Genomic DNA, 14,505 nt, shown 5'->3' with positions numbered 1-14,505 from the left:
CATTCACTCATTTTATAGCATATTTCTATGAAAATTAGAAATTGTGAAAAGTGTTTTCTTTTTGAAAATTGGTATATATAAAAGTAGTGTTTTAAAATGTGTGATATATTGAGATCATTGCTTTAAGGTCTTTAATACACTCAATTTATATTCTAAAACTATATCACTTTTATTCTTCTAGTCTATCTCCATTGGCCATATATAAGCCCAGTCTACAATATTTGGCTGATCACCTGGTTCTATCCTATTTATTTCACTTTATTGATTAACTCACATAAGTTTAATATGTGGAATTATTCAGAAATTATTATTTCCTGCAGTATGTGCTCTAAAAACTCATCTTCATTTTGTATATTCCTACAGTGAAAGTATGTTGTACTTTCTTTAAAGATAAAAAGACAATGTTTCAATGTTTTTAAATAGCATACAACTGTTTCTGAATCTTTCCCATATGTCAAGTCATCCAGTAATCACTTTACACAACACAGTTAATTCTCACAAGAACCTTGTGACAAGGTACTATGAACTATATAATAATACATTCATGTATTTACGTTATTAATTAGTTTATTCATTTAATTGATGACTTTTGCAGCTTCCACATGCCACACCATCCACTAGATTATTTTTTCATGGTCTCTCTCTTGGGGCTTTATTTTCTGGCAGTAGGGAGTCACACATGAATTGAAAATAAATACATGTAATGAATCCTCTGAATAAAGTATATGGAGGACATTGTTCAAGGACTGATAATGGAATAGTCCATCAGAGGGGAGAGGTCATGACCAGTAGCCATGTATCCATATAAGTAGCTGTGAGAATTAACTCACAACATGGTCAATGGTTAATAATAATAAAACATAAACTACTACTACAGTTAGTTGTATTCCTACCTGCATTTCATTTTTAATTAGTATAGAAGAGTATAATTGAGCCTACTTCTCAAGGGATGCTGTAGTTTTCATATTTCAAGCAATAAACATAAAATACCATTAATACAAGGTCCACAGAAACATGAGGCTTTTTGTATTCTTAAAGCACTGCTAGAAGAATCCTAGTCTGTGGTACTTAAAACAGCTGTTACCTGACCTATCTGTAATGGATTTTAAAATTGAAAGGAAATAATTAGCAATCAACAAAGTTTTTACACGAATCCCTCATTTTTTACTTTTCTTTCAGAATCATTTTTTTTTTTTTTTGGAGTTGGAAGGATAAAGGATACTTGTTAAGGTATGAAAGTCTGATGTGATCTTGACATGCATCTAGGTAAATACAAAATTTGAGAAATTAAATGATAACTCCTAGTGGTGGGATAATAAGATATGGAGACCTGAATTCAGAGAACAAGCAATACTCCTCACTTCTCTTCAGTGCTGTCACCTAGCCTGTGTATTTTATTTTGTTTTATTTTATTTTATTGTTTACTTATTTTTTATTGACATATAGTCAGTTATAATGCATCAATTTCTGGTGTACAGCAAAATGTTTCAGTCTCATATATACATACATTTTCATATTCTTTTTCATTATCAGTTACTACAAGATATTGAAATATAGTTCCCTTTGCTATACAGAAGAAATTTTTATCAGTTTTATATATGGTGGTTAGTATTTGCGGATCTTGAACTCCCAATTTATTCCTTCTCATCCCTTTCTCTCTAGTAACCATAAGTTTGTTTACTATTAGACCATGTAATTTAAATTTATAGTGTAAGATTTAAAGGCAGATATGCTTGTTTCAACAACTAGGTGTTATGAATGGAGTACAACCAAAGGTCTAACGTCTTGCACTTCTATGATCTCATTTTTATCAAGCAGTCATTAGCAAAGGCATTTTCTCCCAGTAGTCAATATTGTTTGAAGTCAGATAAATTCTATAGTAGGAAATTTGAATTGTATGGGTGCAGATGAACAATGATTAAGTGAGCTGTTCATTACCAAAATGTCTAATGGAGAATTAAACTGACCAAGACCTGAAATCTAATTGCCTAGCCAGGCAGAGGCTCAGCTAACTCTCTTTAACAGCAAATTCCTGTATCTATAATTACCTACTACTTTTAAGTCTTCTAACATCTGCCAGCACGATTCTTCTAATTTTATAAATGACTGCTCTATTAGACAGATTTCAATTTTTTCTTCCTTTTTCCAGTGAATCCTTTAAAAAGAGAATTAGAAAAAGTATTTTCTTTGTTTTTCTTTCCAAACTCCCACTGTTTAACAAACTGTAATCAATGTAGTAATGTGAAAAAGTGACAGACTTGGATAATATCTGTTTACTCCCAAATTTTACATAAACATTCTAATATATTATCAATTCTGTCAGTCACAAAATGTATGCTATTTGACAGAGTGGTTTCCTTAATAACTGCAATTTGCACTTCTTTTTTTTTTAACACTTTTTATTGATTTATAATCATTTTACAATGTTGTGTCAAATTCCAGTGTAGAGCACAATTTTTCAGTTATACATGAACACATATATATTCATTGTCACATTTTTTCCTCTGCGAGCTACCATAAGATCTTGTGTATATTTCCCTGTGCTATACAGTATAATTTTGTTTATCTACTTCTTAAATTAGTAAAAAACTAATAGAATGTCATTACACATATATGCTGAATTTATCAATTGCCCCGTTATTAGGTGAATATAAGGGACTATCTTTTACACAAAAACAAAAGTAATTTGTCCTCTAACTAAGCAAAGTTTATATTCTTAGAGGATATATAAAACATATATATGAATTAGAAGCAGCGTATAATGTGGGTTTAAAAATATTGCATTGTATTATAAAATTTACAGAATAACTTATCTATCCATCTATTTAACCATCTATTATAGGTTATAAATCTAGATGTAATATAGTCATAATCCAATTTAGGTATGAAGTGGATTCCAAGGACAAAATGTACAGGAAAAGGTAAATAGTAAATGAATTAGGAATTTGACCTTGGGAAGTATGAATAAAAATACCATATGAAGAAAAAGTAAAATACAAATAATAAAGGCAATATTTTTAATGATTAAGGGCAAAAAGACACAAGACTCATGGCCTGGGATTGAATCCCAGCTTTAAAACTGGGTATCTGCAGGACTTGGACAAGTTGGGCAGCTCTTTGCTCATTTATAAAGTCCCATCGCTTATAGTGAGAATTTAAAAAGTTAATATATACAAAGAACTACGAACAATGCCTATCATATAATGAAAGCAATATTTTGATTATTATAAAATATTCAGGTAATAAAGCATCAATGGCCACCATAGTTGAATTTAAATATAGCACAGCTCTTTCTATTGATAAAAGTGGGACTTCCATTTGTTTAAACAATTTCTTCATCTGAAAATCTGTTTACTCTTGTCAGAATTCCTAGCCCACAAAATTGTTGTAAAAAATATAAAGTATATAAATTGCAATCTGGCATATATTTAATAGTTCTTAACTGTTTGCTATTACTATTATTCTTATTATATAATTCCCAGCATTATAAATAAACACAGTAAAAAAGATTGTTTTATGTTTCTGTTTTTATTTATTGTGGGTCTTTTTGGTTAACTTATGACACTGATTTTTCATGTGGTGGTTAGGAAAATAATATTATAAATGCCAAGAACATTTTTTTAAAACACATGTAACATTGTAAATGTTTTCATGTCTTTTCATAAAAATTAAAGTAACGATGTTTAAATGCAACCCAAAAGATCTAATTTCTGAGAAGATTTAAGTTAATACACAACAATATAGTTCAAGTTCATAGCTGCCTTGCTTCTGAATGGGTTGCACATCTTTTTCTAAGCCATTTTTTCATTATTTTCTTTATTAGTAATTATTTACATTGTCCCGTCATAGTCTTTCTACAGTTTTTTTTTTTTTTTAAGTATAGTAGATTTACAATGTTGTGTTAATTTCTGGCTTACAGCATAGTGATTCATTTATGTGTGTGTGTATATATATATATATATATATATATGTATATATATATATATATATATATTCCTTTTCATATTCTTTTTCATTATAGGCTACTACAAGGTATTAAGTATTTTAAATATTATTTCTCACAGGAGTTTTTGGACAACTGTTTAGCAGACAGTTTAAGACTGATTCTTTAACAGGAGTTCCACCTTCTGGAATTCTTTGTTATTCAGTGATTGTAAATAACTATAATTTAGAAACCTTACAATGCAAAGTTGTATGCATGTGAGTACGTATGAGGGTTGCCCCTTAAATATAAGGTATCTCACAAGGGATCTTGACTAGGTTATGAACTTCCTTATCTTCATATAAATGGGAATTCCAGAAGTAACTCCTTATCTCCATATAAACATAACTACAGTCAGTATTTTTCTTCAAGAAAAAAGTCATGATTCACATTAATAAAAATGAAAACACTCATATAATCTACAAAGTTTACATGATAGCCTAGAACTAAAATAATTTTTGTTCATTTGGACTTCTTTCTTGCTAAGTGTCATAAGCATTCTACCTTCACTGCAGTAGATTTTCAATATTGCAATAGTTAGATATGAAAATTTGAGAAAGAATTTCTTAGTCAATTCTACTGATCCTAAAATGTAGTTATTTAAAATGAGTGCCATGATAACTAAAAAAGCAAACAAATAAAAACCTTCCTGTATGAGATGATCAGATCTGACTACATTATGAGGTATAATTTTATAGATAATGCATTTTGTGCTATTATAGTAAACAATGCTATCATTCCTTCTCCAGCACTGCAGCTGGTCATTCATTTTTAGTTGAGAGGACTTGCAGCTCATGAATCTAAGGACTTACTTATGGAATCAAATTGATTTAAAATAATATGGACAGAAGATAAATTGATTGGTAGGAATCTGACAACGCTCTCTTTTCCCCGCTAAAATTTTCATTTGACTTTTCAGGATCAGTGTTGAAGATCACTTGTTCTCTTATCCCCAAATCTTGAAGTGTTATTAAAATTCAGGACTGAGGCATACATGATTAGCCAGCATTTTATATTGAGTTAGTATAGATTAGGTGGTAAACAGTTTCTGCTCACAGAGTCAAAAGCCAATGAAAAATCAATAAAAGTTTCACTTTTAAACTATTCACTCAGATTATTCTTGATGAAATTCTCCAGAAATTGAGTGGGTAGCATAGGTAAATAGTTGAGCCATGTTTAGAGGGTCCATTAGATTTTACTATAAAATGATGGCATAAAATACCTGTTTTAAAAAGGAAAAGGCACCGCACTTAATGGGCTTGCCTGAAAACTAAAATATGAATGCTTCTTGAGTGGTTGGACAATTTCCCTTTGGAAAGAAAAATCAACACAGGCTCTGCTTTAAGTGTTTCTCTTTGAGAATACAGCTACAGAATGTTAAAAAAAACTTCAATAATATTTTAATATCTAAACTTAGGAATCTTGGTGTCCATTCCTGTAAGTAAAAGGACTAGTGAGAGAGACGAAAACTTGGAATATATATTTCGAAAATGATCATCAGAATACTCTGAAAAAAATATTCCATACCTTACCTCACTTTAAAACACTGTCCTAAGGAGGGAAGTGTAAAGAAATCTTTATAGCAAGGTGAACAGGGAAGGAAAGGTTAACATCGAAGTAGATGCTACATGTAATAATGCCACAGAAATCAAAAGTGGGACACTTTACAAAAAAGTTTGAGTCAAGAAAGGCAGGAAATGTAAAGGGGTAAGATGGAAATTGTTCTCTGAAAGCAGGAGTGAAAAACCTCTACTTCTTTAGCATAAGGAATCATCTAAGGACTAAGGCAAGAATTGCCTGTGATCTGCTGTGCTCTGGCATAGGATTTGCTTGTGTGATCAAGATTCTATTATTTATAAATATATTATTGTGCTTATTGATTTGGGTTTACTATCATGTAATCTCATCCCATTCTGACAGAGACAACGTTTGCTTTAGGGAGAGTCAGATTCTTATGAAAGGAATTAAGAGGAAAAAAGAAGATGAATGCTCAGCTTTGGACATCAAAAATAAAATGTCCACGCATACAGAACACAATGGTCATTAAAGTCAGGCTGTGTCTAGAGAAAAAGGTTTTATAACTTCAGGTAATTTAACTTTACATATCAAGAGGAAAATTGGCCCATTCAGCTACTGTGGAATTTTAATCTACTTCATAAATTACAAGGACAGGAGACTATGTCATAAAGGGAGTTCCAAAAGAAAGGAAAGGGGACTGGTAAATCCTTTCTCTCTGATTCAGAGGGAAAGTGAGGAGACTGTATCACATAGGTGGAAACCAGCCCTAGGTTGTGTGTTCAGTGCCAATTCAACATTGAATTTGATAAATATGGGTCATGGGAAATTAATTTTCAAAGTAGAGTCCACAGACCTTTTAGGGGTCCCTAAAAGAGACTTTTTCAGGGTGACCACAAGTTCAAGAAAAGTATGAAGAAGTTACTTGCTCTTGTAAACTATATTAAAATTTTTCACTTAAGTTGTAAAAGTGATGTAGGAAAAATGGATGTGGGACTTAAGGAAGGCTGTGTCCCAGGCTTCGGTTGAGCCCCTGGGATGTGCCCCTCCAAGGGTGGGTCCTTGGCTTCACACAGGAAAGAATTCAAGAGCCAGCCACAATTGAGTAAAGGTAGATTTATTTAGAGAGATACATTAAAAGGCAAGAGAAAGGCCACGAGGTGTGGGGGTTGGGTGCTCAGGTTAGAGTAAAAGTAGGTACACACTCCATAGACAGAGTGCAGACCATCTCTGAAGGGGGAGAGAGAGAGAGTGGCAGCTGCGAGGTGCAGTGTTGCCAGTTTTTATGGGCTTGGTGGCTTCATGTGCTAATAAGTGGAAGGACAAGTCTAACTAGTCCAGGGAAGGGGCTGGTATTCCCAGGAAGTTGGCCATTGCCCATTTTTTGACCTTTTGTGGCTAGCCTGGGGACTGTCATGGCACCTGTGGGCATGTTATTAACCATGTTAATATATTACAGTGAGCGTATATTGAAGCTCAAGATCCACTAGAAGTCAAATCTCCTACCATCATGAGCCTCAAGGCCTACTGGGGGTTGAATCTTCCACCATTTTGATGTTAATTGCTGTATCATTCCTTGAATGGCTGTGCCCTGTCCCCTTCCTGTCTCAGAAGCAGTGATGGATAACACTATGTGCCTTAGGGAGGTTCAAAATATGGCACCAAATTTATCCCCTCCCACCCCCTTCCCCAGTAACCATAAGATAGTTTACTAAGTGTGTGAGTCTGTTTCTGTTCTGTAGATGAATTCATAGTGTTTTTCTTTTTAGATACCACAAATGGAAAAAAAATGAAAACAAATATATGTATGTATATGCATGACTGGGATATTGTGCTGTACACCAGAGAAAGACATTGTAATTTACTGTACTTCAATTAAAAAAATATGGCACCAAATCATACTCATAGTCATAGTGAATTCCTCACTACCACACACTCGAGGTACCCAAACGTACAAAAACAAAACATTCATCTAAGCCTGTAACTGATAAAGCAACAGAAAAAAATCATCATTTTATTAAGCACTGACCTCACAGTGGCATCTTTTTGATATTCTGTGTGCCACCATTATTAGAAGTCTGTGTAATTTAACTGTCACATATATACCAGTACCATAACTTTCTCTAGAAAACACACCTGTAGGAGAGTTTGAATTGCAATTGCAACTGTTTTTTGGTTTTTTTGTTTGTTTGTTTTTTTCATGAAATACTATTTTTGCTTGAAAAAACAACTGACAGACAAACTGTGATTATTCAGATCTCAGCATCTGGCAGACAGTTTTCCAAAAAAAAAAAAAAAAAAAAAAAAAAAAAGAAGTGAACCTGTCACTTTAAGGAAAAGTATAACTAATGGCATTAATTGTCAATGACAATCATTTTTTATCATGTATTTATAGTTAATTTGTATGTCCAGATACAATTAGTTTATTGTCTAATGAAATTCCTAAAAGTAGAAACTTTAAAAAGCTTATATTCACCTCTGTGACTTTGACAGCTTCTCAATACTGAGAATTTTCTGAAGAGATTGATGGAGATACTAACATTTATGGTCTTCTAAAATGTATGTTATAATAAAATATGTCAACTTTTGTAAGATATGCATAATTCAGTGAACCAATATTTTCTAAATGATTGGCATGTGATGTTACAAAATCTGGCATGAGTAAAATTTCCATTCAAAGTGAAAGAATAGACCAATAGATTTTAATGTAGCAGAGTATCAAAAAATTAATAGAGTTCCAGATACTACATCACAACTAAACTTTAAGAAACTACTACTTTATCCAGTCATCTGTCAATGGTCATTTAGGCTGTTTCCATGTCTTGGCTATTGTAAATAGTGCTGCTATAAATACTGGGGTGCAGGTGTCTTTTTGAAGTAAGTTCCTTCTGAATATATGCCCAGGAGTGGGATTACTGGGTCACATGGTAAGTCTATTCCTAGTCTTTTGAGGAATCTCTGTACTGTTTTCCACAGTGGCTGCACCAAACTGCATTCCCACCAGCAGTGTCGGAGGGTTCCCTTTTCTCCATAGCCTCTCCAGCATTTGTCATTTGTGGACTTTTGAATGATGGCCATTCTGGCTGGTGTGAGGTGACACCTCATCGTAGTTTTGATTTGCATTTCTCTGATAATTAGTGCTATTGAGCATTTTTGTGGTATATTTATACAATGGAATATTATTCAGCCATAAAAATGACAACATAATGCCATTTGCAGCAACATGGATGTCCCTGGAGAATGTCATTCTAAGTGAAGTAAGCCAGAAAAAGAAAGAAAAATACCATATAATATCACTCATATGTGGAATCTAAGAAAGAAAGAAAGGAAGAAAGAAAGAAAGAAAGAAACAAACAAACAAACAAACTACCACTTGTTGAGTTTTAGCATGGAATTATCCACAATCATCTGGAAAGGACAGTGCGATAGTCATAGAGGTATGTCACTGTGATCTATCCTCAGGAAAACACCTTTAGTGAGGAGCCTTCAGATGCTATACCTCTGACATCCACCACAACAAACAGGCTTAGGCATTGCTTTGTGCCAGCTTCTCCCTGTCTATGACTGAGCATCATGGGTACTGGAGTTGGACCGTTTCTATCTGAGGTGGACCGCCACTAATTGTCAGTCTTTACTCTGGTGCTCCTCATTTGTTTAGCCAAAGTTCTTAAAATCTACATTGACTTCTGAAATCTTCCTCCAAGATCCTTCTTTCTCCCCCTTCTCCTTTCTTTGCTGTCAGACCAGTATCACAGTCTGAAAATTCTCCTAGGCTAATCTTGCCCTCTTTCCTTTTTACCTTTCACAGAAATCTCCTTCAATAAATATCTTGCATTTCTATATTTGCATCTCCTGCCCAGGTGAATGCTTCTGGTACACGATTCAAATGCATTTCCATTTCCAACTAAATATGTATGTAGGGTGGATTTTCTTCCTGTAGGCCAATCAAACTTATGTATCACTACAGAGTAAATATAAGCAGATATAAAAACCCAGCTGTTTTTATTAAGCCAAATATTGAAAGTTTTGCAAAAGCATGAGATAATGGCACTCTTCTCACTATTTTGTGGAAATGTAATTTTCACAAAAATGTATTATTTATATTAACATATAATGAGTTTATTGCTGTTTTAAATTATATTTATATATTTTAAAATATTTAAATCCAGTATATATTAGTTTTCTATTGCTGCCGTAACAAGTTACCACAAATGTAGTGGCTTAAAACAACAGAAATTTATCTTTAAATGTATCTAAATGGACATTACCTTACAGTTCTGAATGTCAGAAGTCTGAGCTGATGCTTAGTGAATTAAAATCAAGGTTTCCACATGGCGCTGTCCCTTCTGGAGACTCTGGGAGAGAACTCACTTCTTTGCCTTTTCTAACCTCTACAGGTTGACCATAGTCCGTGACTCTTGGCCCCTTTCCAGCAGTTACATCACTCCTGCTCCTGCTTCAGTTATCACATCTTCTCTGACTTACCCTCTGGCTTTCCTGCCTCCCTCTTCCATCTTATAAGGACACGTGTGATTACCTTGAACCCAGCAAGATGATACAGAAAAATCTCCCCATCTCAAAATCCTAAACTTAATCACATTGCAAAGTCCTTTTTGCCATGTAGTTTCACAAATTCTAGAAATTAGGGCATGAATATCTTTGGAGAGGGGTAACTGTTCTGTCTAACACACAGTGTAGGGATAAAAGGATTTAAGGAGGTAAGAAGTTATGATACAGGCTGGAAAACCATGCTACTCTCAGAGTAAGGATGGAGAAGAGTATGGGATGTTATCACTACCATTGCTTTTAGGGCCAAACACATTTTTGATGGACAGTTCATTGTAAATTTTCAAGCAAAGATATAACATCCAATTATCCTTCTTTTAGAACTGAAAGACAGGATTCTTAGTCTATTCATTGCATTTAAAAAGTAATTTCTCATACTAATCATTTATCTTCTGAAAAATTATTTCATACTAATACATTGAGTCACTGAGGAAAATATCCTTCTTTTTTCCTCTTTAGAATAAAAATAAAAATTCTCCTCTAATTTTAAACACTGTGGAAACAGAAAAATCCTTTTTTTTTTCTCTTTTAGGCTAGCCAATATCTCTCCGACAAAAAAAAAAAAATTAATAGATTTTTTCCTCACTTTTAACTCTTGAGGGAAAAATTATTTGCCCTAGGGATTAGGGGAGATTAGAGTGACATAGGGAGATAAGGGTGACATTGAGGAAGCACCTTCATTTGCCGATGGTCATTTATCGATGTCCAAAATATCGAGCTGAAGTTCAGCTGTTGCTTAACTTATTTCTTCAAGTAGGCTTCTAACCATGAATCATTTTCAGTTTGACCTGAAAGTCACTAAAATTATTATTGTATGCATCTACATGCAACGTTGGAAATAACACTGTTACATGAGTTTCACTTGAAGATACAGAATCATAAAGCTCTGTAGCCATTGACAAATCATTCAACTTCTTTAAGTCCCAGCTTCTCCATTTATGTTGACAATTGCTTCCCTCTGTCCTTTCAGAACTTTTGAATAACCAATGCCATCACTTATGTGAAAGTGATTTTTACCATTTTTTTTTAACCATTAAAGATATTGCCATGGATCAGGAATTTTCTGTGTAGTAACTTTTTCTTTCTCTCTATGAATATCACTGTGCTAATATATCAAAAACGAATTATGTTACTTTCCTAGGCAATAGGTAATATTATTTTACTTGGTACTGGGTCAGAATTGTAACTGAATCATTCTTACAAATCAGATTTTAATCATATTCCACAAGCTTTCAATTACTTGAAAAGATAAAATTATCTTATTTTTTTAAAACCTCTTTCAATTATTTTCAGGTGTTTGTCCAAAGGATAAAGTAAAATTTCAAAGTCAACTGTGCTGGGAAGTTGTTGTGTTATTTCAAGCAGCGTGCATAGAATTTAATTTAAATGCAATTCAAGGGGAAATTTTTGCTAAATACTTTAATTGTAAAAAAAAAAAAAAATTCAGTTTGTGGCTTTAGAATTGTAAATATCCAGGTTAGCAGAATGGAATTTCTGTTTGAGTGTTATGAACTAAACTGTACACAGTATTTCCTTTTGGTATGAATTTAATAAATAAATAAATAAATCTCAAAATAGATTAATGTAGAAAAACAGTCTTAAATATAGGACTTACACAAAGCTGATCTTCTGAAGGATGTATAAAATCACTTATTAGGAACAAAAAATAATCTGTAAGAACCTCAGTTATTAGGCCCTTGCATGTGAATTACATCAAGTACCATATATTCTTTCTTAAAGAATATTTAGTTGCGAAAAATATAAATTCACTTTTGATTAATACCCTCCATCATGTATATATTTTTTCAGATGAGACTTATGATTTGTTTATGACTATATGGTGGAATGCTTCAAGAAGCAATTTCTCTAAATATTTTCTAATTAGCAACATGCCAGGCTTATGAATTTTTGTCCCTATTTTGAGGATGATGAAAAATCTAGTTAACTTTAATTGCTGGATGGAATGTATGAAATATACACATATAAGCATACGCATACTTTCTGATATTTAATTATAAAATTCAAAATATGTTAATTCCAATTTCTGTACCCAACCAAGTGGTCATTATCTATACTATCCCATAGGACCTACCATCCTTTCCATATCAATCATTACCCAGGGGGTGGCCAAGAGATGATCTGTTTGTGGGAAAAGACACATTTATTAACGAAACTGCTTTAGTAAGGTGTATCCCAGGAAGAGGTGAGAGAAACAGAATCAGAAATCTTTCTGAGTTGATTTTTTTTTATTGTGGGGAATTATACAAGACATAAAATTTATCATTTTAATCGTTTTTAAGTGCACAATTCAGTTTACTGGCATAAGTGCATTCACTAAAGCTGTTAACTCGTTGTTATGCAACCATCAGCACCATCCATCTCCAGAACGTTTTCATTATCTCAGACTGAAATTCTAAAGCCATCATATAATAATCCCACATTAAACCCTTCCTCTCATCCCCTGACAATTACTATTTTATTTTCAATTGTTGCAAATTTGATTTAATTTTTAAAAGGTCATTTCAAATGAAAAATCCCTGATGCCTAAAGATGATAGTGTTACCTCTAAAAAGGAAAAGATGCCAGTTCTTGTCATACCCAAAAGATAAGCTTACAGTCGGGAAGCGGTGCCTTGTGTAGTGAAATATTTCACAAGATGTATTTAGAAAAGGAAAAGTACACCCCCAAGAAAGGGACGTGGGCTGATCCAAGGGAAGAAAAAGGTGGCGACCTTCGTTTTGCCCTTTTCCTTATACCCTCACTTAGAGGTGGCCTTTTGATTAATCGACGGCTCTTGCCTTGGAATGCCTAGTCATGTCTGGTCCCTTTGTGCATGTCCTTACCCATAGTGTACACAGAAAAATCCATGGGGGACCCTAAACTGTGATGTTAGTTATATTACAATGAGCTCTGGGTCCTGCCCCGTCAAGTCCTTCTCACTGCCGAGCTGTCGTGGCCGCTGGGTTCTAACTGGTTTCTTGCTGGCACTCATTTAGAAAAATTAAAGTTCCTTTATTCTAGAGGCAGTCCATCCTCACTCTTCTCCACCTATCTGCCTGGTGCCCCCATTTATCTAACTACCTAACAGTAGGAAACACGGACTATCCATCAAATGTCTCAATTATTAGTCTAATGTTTGCAATAAGATAACCTTATTGTTAGACTCTAGATGGTCTAGAAAGATGAACACATACACAGATTATTTTCAAGTGTCATAATGATGCTTTAAAAGTAAGCTGATTGGACTGGGCTAGTAAGAGTTCTGCTAGGCAGAATTCTAAAGTGACTTTCAAGATTTCCCACATGCTCCCTCTTCTACATAATTCCTAGAACTTTCAGTAGAGTTTTATTCCAAGGTTATGTTATGTTCACCACCATTCAACTTAAAATACATATATTTTCTAGGTGGGTCTGACCTAATCACAGGATCCTTTTAAAAGCAGAGTCTTTGATTGGTGGCAAAAGAGGAAGACAGATTCAAAGTGTGCAATGGATTTTATATGCCATTGCTGGCTTGAAGTTGGAAAGGGCCATGAGTCAAGGAATGTGGGTGACTTCTTGGAACTGAGTGGTCTCCCACTCACAGACAACCAGGAAACAGGGACCTCAGGCTCCCAACCTCAAGGAAGGGTTGTATCAAAAATATGATTGGAAGTGAATTTTCCCCTAGAGGTGTCAGCCAGAGTTCAGCTGTCAACACCTTGATTTTGGCCTTGGAATGCCCCGAGTGGAAAATCCAGCCACGTTAAACCAGACTTATAACCTACAGAACTTTGAAGTAATCAGTGGGTATACTTTTTTAGTTGTCATAATTTATTATACAACAATAAGAAAGAAATACAATAGCATAGCCTGAAAAAGTGTCACAAGTGATGAGACACCATTAGTAGCCCCAAGAGGGGGTGAAAAGTCTGATGTGGTCAATTTTCCAGGAAAAGGAAGAGGCTACACTTCACGTAATGTGGTTTCCTTCATAATGAGGCAAATGGGCCAACCTCTGACAGCAGCCACAATTCTTAATGCAATGGTGGCTTCTGTATCAGCACATGCACTCCTTCCCTGCATGCCTTGCACTGCTGTGTTCTGTCCAATATGCACCCAAGTGTCAGCAGTCACGACCTGATCAGCACAGACCTGATAAGCAGCATGATTTCAGTCACTCTCGGCAGAGGATGGGATTTATCCTATCCCACATAGATACAGATACATTCCATATACAACCTGGGCACCTATATGAGTGATCCAGGCTGCGCACTCAGTAGCTTCAATTTTGTTTAACAGTTTGTGGCCTCAAGCAGGGTGTCTTTAATCTGCCAGCCCATGGTGTTTAAAGTGGCAGACCAGTCAGCCAGGCCACTGGCAATAGTCCAAGAGTCAGTAAAAATATGATACAGATTCTCAAGGGTAGGGCCAGAGCTATGAGAATTCTCTTTCCTTCTGAC

At 34.3% G+C, this 14,505-nt stretch overlaps 1 pseudogene; it reads right to left on the bottom strand.

The window, feature by feature from the left end:
* Window positions 1–14,505, bottom strand: part of LOC105083664 (flavin reductase (NADPH) pseudogene) — a 105,498-nt pseudogene that overhangs the window by 88,993 nt on the left and 2,000 nt on the right.

This window comes from Camelus bactrianus, chromosome 14, assembly GCF_048773025.1.
Source record: "Camelus bactrianus isolate YW-2024 breed Bactrian camel chromosome 14, ASM4877302v1, whole genome shotgun sequence".
NCBI lineage: Eukaryota > Metazoa > Chordata > Mammalia > Artiodactyla > Camelidae > Camelus > Camelus bactrianus.
This window is presented reverse-complemented; position numbering and strand designations above follow the sequence as displayed.